Source organism: Mixophyes fleayi, chromosome 2 (assembly GCF_038048845.1).
Source record: "Mixophyes fleayi isolate aMixFle1 chromosome 2, aMixFle1.hap1, whole genome shotgun sequence".
NCBI classification, from domain to species: domain Eukaryota; kingdom Metazoa; phylum Chordata; class Amphibia; order Anura; family Limnodynastidae; genus Mixophyes; species Mixophyes fleayi.
The window spans coordinates 257,600,668-257,606,667 of record NC_134403.1 but is presented as its reverse complement, the minus strand read 5'-3'; positions in this window follow the sequence as shown (position 1 = coordinate 257,606,667).

Below are 6,000 nucleotides of genomic sequence, written 5' to 3'. Positions count from 1 at the left end.
GTGCTAGGGTCCATGGCGCCCTAGTCAAAATCGGCGCCCTCCTCCCTCCTCTCCCCTCACCCCGTCTTTTCTTACCTTGTCTCACCACCGCCGCCTCTCTGCTCCGTCTCCTCCCCTCCACTCACTGACACTAGTGAGTGGAGGGGAGGAGATGGAGCAGAGAGGTGGTGGTGGTGAGCAGTAACCTCTCCCCCCTCCCCCGTGCATCTGCATGCTGTGCGGTGGCCGTGACAGGTATGGTCAGCGGTCGCCGCACAGTTTTAAAATTAATTTCCAGTTCTGTGCCCTCCAGGCGCCCTCCAGAGCCCGGCGCCCTACGCAAGTGCCTAACCTTGCCTAATGGGAGCGCCGGGCCTGAAAGCATCACACGTTATACTTTTTTTCCACAAAAAATGGAGCATGGGGTGCAACATGTTGTTACCATGGGGCAAAAAATGTTTACTCTTACACAAGAAACAATTTTTAAAAAACTTGGTGAAATGGGTTAATATCTATTTAAAACCCAAATGTTGCCCGCACTGTACTTGTATGCAGCATTCAAAATCATACAGTCGTTGGTAGGTACACTGGCATTTACCACAGCTGACATAAAGGATTTGAAACTAGATATTAAATAGGTTTTATTGTCCTCTGTGTCTACATGTGTTTCTCGGGATGTTTCAAATGCATAAATATCCGCCTCCACAGCAATCCATTGCCATTTGACAGAGGGAGAGAGATGGGTTAGGTCGCAGGATTAGAGCAGGGAGAGAACAGTTATCACAGCAGTTATTAGAGCAGGAAGAGAGCAGTTATTAGAGCATGAAGAGAGTATAGAGGAGGCATTTTTCCAAACATTACAAACTGTTTGGGGTGTCATATTCCCTCCTAAAGAAACTATTTTCTGCCTGCAGAAATTGTAAAATACCAACACAATTTCTTTATGAATTTGCACTACAAGTGAATGGGGTGTGACATTTTCCCCACTGCCCAAAAATCTATTTTCTGGTGTTGAAATTATTAGATACCAGTAGTATATATTTCTGAATTTGTACTACAATTGATTGGGGTGTGACATTTTCCCCACTGCCCAAAAATCTATTTTCTGGTGTTGAAATTATTAGATACCAGCACTATATATTTCTGAATTTGCACTACAAGTGTTTTGGGTCTCATTAAAATGGATTCACATCAGTCCACATATGAGCAGGATCAGCAAGCAGCTGCTGGCACCAGTCCTGATGATAGTCTTCCCTGTACGTCATCTGGTAAAGCCTATGTAAAAGTACATAGTCTTTTTAAGTCAGGGGAAAAAAAACAAAAAAAACAACCTTTTACCATGTTGAAGAGAAAAAAAAGCTGTAACTGATGAAAACTTAACTGCCGATAAAAAAAAATAAAAAATTCCAACATGCCATTCTACACACGCAGTGGCAAAGAAAGAATGAGGCATTCGTCTTTCTCTATTAGTGCGAGGTCTAAAAATGTTATAGAGCCTTCTTCTTGTAAGGTCACTCGTGACCAAGCAAGACCAAGTAACTCGAGTCCAAAAGTGGTGCACAACTACTGTTACGTGTGAAAGCCGAGCTGCAAGAAAACAGTAAGGCATTAGAGGAAAATATATGCTCAGAATCAGAAATGACACCAATCCCTGAGGAGAGTCCATCCACGAGTGGTATGTGTAATCGTGTCCATTCTGATAGTGTACCCATAAAGAAGGGCCCTTTCAGCAGTTCTGCTGATGTGTGCCTGAACAGCCCGAGTGTAGCCGGTGATACACCAAGTGAGGATGACACTTTGGAATTAGAAGAGGATGAGGGGGAGATATGTGTAGCCGACGAGGGCGCTAATGAGGATGTTGATGAGGATGTGGTTGTTTGTGTAAGTCCTGCACCAGTGGCAGCAAATTGCACTTTCCAAACAGAAGCAGGGATAACGCAGGTGGCAGACGACAACAGTTTGACATCTGGGCTGGTTTGAAAGATTTTATCAAAAAATGTTTGACCTTGCCCATAACTCCAACCAATCCTACTATTTACATGCAAAGGATGGTGGAGGATTATTTTCAAGAGTTAATTGATATGGAAATGTCAGACAGTCCCTTTCCATACTGGGGCATTTCTATTTAACGCACATTCTTTGCAGGCTGCTGTTTTGTCAATTTCACTATAAGTGTAGGGTGTAATGTAAACCCAAACAGACAATCTGGTTTGTGCATTTCTATTTTATTGTAGTCTTTGCAGGCTGCTTCTTTCTCTATTTAACTATAAATGTAGGGTGTAAAATACAGACAGACACCCAACTGCCTGTTTTGCTATGAATGTCAATAGCTCTTTTTAGAATGTTGACTGCCATCCTGGATTGGTGTGTATAGCTGTAGAATTAAGGAGGGCCTAGCAGGGATTAAACTGTATTTTCCCTAATTTGCACTAATAACGTTTGGGTATAATATACACCCAAAGACGAGTGCTCAATTGCTAAGAGTCATTGATGAAGAGGAAGACAAGCAGGCTTGTCTCTAGAATTTGCAGGCAAATTCTACTGCGTTATATAGGTAACACCCAAAGAGAAGAACTCCATTGCTCCATTGCTAACTGTAATTGCTGAAATAGAAATAATAGGGCTGGCAGTCTTGGTCTAAATCTGCAGTTACATTTTATTGTACCATAGCGCACTCAGAAACAGGAGAGGTGTCAGGGTAAAGTGCTAATCTTCCTCAAACAATACTAATTCATCCCCGCTGGAATCCACCATCATAGAAGTCTGTGTACTATGATGTAATTGCCGATAATGGTCTTCCAAATGGAATTAGTAGTTCATTTTATGGCAGAGCTGTCACGATTTTTGGGCAATTCTTTTAGAGCAGAGAAAATATCAAAATATTGTGCTGACTCATCTGCATCACCACTGGGTGTCTTGGGAAAGCTACATTTTTTCCAACAAGCAGTTGCCAGAGAAACTGAAGGAGTAGATGTCATTACAAGATGTTGATAGCTTTTGGATCCTGGCGAAGCCATTTAAGTAATTAATCTACAATTACAATATAGTTTGCAGATTTACTTTGTTTTATTTCATCCATTAAATTTCTGTAGCTCCATCTCAAAAAGTATAATTAAGGCAATGACTTGAATCAAGCTAACCATGTCTGCACTCTCTTCACAGGTGACTACTTCGCTGGACTAAAGTACATTCCCCTCAAATGCAAGTCTTGTTGCAGCTGCTGAATTCTCCTACATGCTGTTGCAGAATCCCGAAAATGACCATAAATTTTTCGGGACACAAACAGCATCTCCTGCAAGTCAGTGTCATTTTTTAAAAATTCTGTAACACCAAGATTGTGTAAGCAAAACATAAAATGTGATGGAATTCCCTCCCGCTGTAATGCTCTAACAATATTGGTGTCGTTATCAGAAATTTCATATCCTCAGGAGAGTCCAAGCGGGATAAGCCATGTTGCAATGACATCCCTTACTTTTTGTAACAGATTGTCAGCTGTATGCCTCTTACTGAAGCCGCTGATACACAGAGTAGCCTACTTCTGAAAAATGTTACGTACTTGGGTACATGCTGTTGCTGTTCCTGCTGGTGAAGGTGAATCACCAACCCAGTGGGCTGTCACAGTCATATAATCTTTAGTTTGCCCAGTTCCGCTTGTCCACATATCTGTGGTTAAGTATAAAGTGGGTAGAATGGCATTTTGTATCCCAATAATTACATTTTTATGAACCTTCTGGTAGAGGTGTAGCTTTTCTAGTAAAATGGTGTCGAGACGGAATTTAGTAACGGGGACAGAAGACCTCAAGTAACTGTCTAAAACCAGCTGCATTAATAGTGAACATTGGAAGCAGATCTAATTCTAGCATAGTCCTCATGGCATCTGTGAACCGCACTGCGACTGGGTGACAGCTTTCAAACTTGCTTCCTCTTGCAAAGGATTGTTTAACAGTCAATTGTTGCTTCTGGGTATATTGATGATGAAGGTGTTGGGGGTGTAGATTGCAGGTGCTGGGATCTAGATGAGAGAAGGGAGGTAGATGATGCTGAACTGCTTGTTGTTATTTTTTTTAACATAAGTTTCTGATTTTCCCAACAGCTTTCCATAAACTCACTTCAAATGCCGTAACATGGATGAGGATCCTAGAGGGTTAAGGTCCCTACCTGTACTGAGTGTGGCTTTAAAAACGCTACAAATGGCTAGACAACTGTTGTCAGGATTTGTGTAAAAATAATTCCACACATAAGAGGTGGATTTTTGGTTTTATGCCCAGGCATGACAATGGTCTTTTTCTTATCACTGGCAAGAACTGCTGCAATCCTTGTTTGAAAGTATATGAAAATAATATTGTGACCTATGAGGTGGTAAAAATTGAATGGAAATTACTGAAAATTAGTGTTAGTGAGTTTAATAATAATGTAGGTACAAAATAATACCTAAATTATGTTATTTTAGCCCCAAAAAAATGAATTTTTTAAAAAATAGCAAAACAAAACCAAAACCAAAACACGAAAGGGCGGTTTTGGCAAAACCAAAACCAAAACACAAAGGTAATCCAGATCCAAACCCAAAACCAAAACACGGGGGTCAGTGAGCATCTCTAATTCACACGAACATTGGCTATGGATGAGGAGAGATGCATCACACATAGCCTTTACATTGATAGAATGGTAATGTTTCTGATTACGAAACATTGATTAATTTTGTTCCAATAGTACATGGGCTACATATGTTGCATCAACTGCCCCATGACATGCAGAAAATGAGCAATGTTGAAAAATTGTTCTTTGATCTCCAAAATGAAAGCTTGAATGATCTGCTTCAGTGTGTGACTAAAAGCTGGTTCGGGACTTCCAGCCACCAGAGCATCTTAGGTCTGGAATGACAGTTGCTGCAGTGACAGCTGCTGCAGTGTTTCCCAAGACTAGTCCTCAAGTACCCCTAACAGTGCAGGTTTTCCAGACGACCAGTGATATAATTATACCACCTGTGGATCTTTCAAAATGTGTCAGTGAATAAGGATTACACTTGTGCTCCAGCAAAGAGATATGGAAAACATGCACTGTTAGGGGTACTTGAGGACTAGTGTTTGGAAACACTCACCTAGACCAACAAAAATGTAACAGAGCCAAAACAACTAGTCAGCTGTGGTATTGATGTGCATATGCCTATCAGAGATTCAAAATTCACTCTGCACAATCTTCAGAGTTTCCATGATGACTGGAGTTAGGAGCCTGTACCGACTACTCACCTCTATATCAGGCATCCCAAAGATGCTTACGTGTGACCTGTAGACAAGTACCCCTGCGCCTCTGCCTATGCTTCTGCTGGTTGTGCTGTTGCCGCTCTCAGATGGAGATAGCAATTGCTACAAAATAAGTCTATGTGACAAAAAACAACACAAACAAGTGAGGAATGTTGTTATATTTGATAATTGTGCAAGGCAACTAAAAAATATATATCACTTTATTTTCTCCTAATGTAACTACACAGTTCTGTTCTAATAAGGAGCACAAAAATATGTTATATAATGCAATCTACACATAAGCCCATTTTCTCCAAAATAATGTCACCTTAAAAGTAAATTTTAAAGGTGAATTACAGAGGTGTGACATCCAAAAGGGAATACTTTTAATAGGGCTGTTAGGAGTGTGAAACATATACATGAGGGGGAAAGAGACTTATTTACTAAACTTAAACACTATACATTTAATATTGGGAGGCCTAATTATTAAACATGGGTGCAATCAATTTAATGCCAGGCTGGTTGTTAAGTCATTGCTCCTCTTTACAGGAGGTCAATAATAATTAAATATTTTCCAAACAGGACCCCAACATTCCAGGATCCGGCCAAGCAGCAACTGACCTGAAGACAGCAGCAGTAGCACCTGGTAGTCAAAGCTGCAAGAACTGATAGCTCTTGTAAAGGGTTAGGCGCTGGGAGGCAGCGTCTACTCACACCAAGATATTGGGACAAACACCTCCTAATCTAGACAAACATTTAGGGGAACATTTATCATTTAACG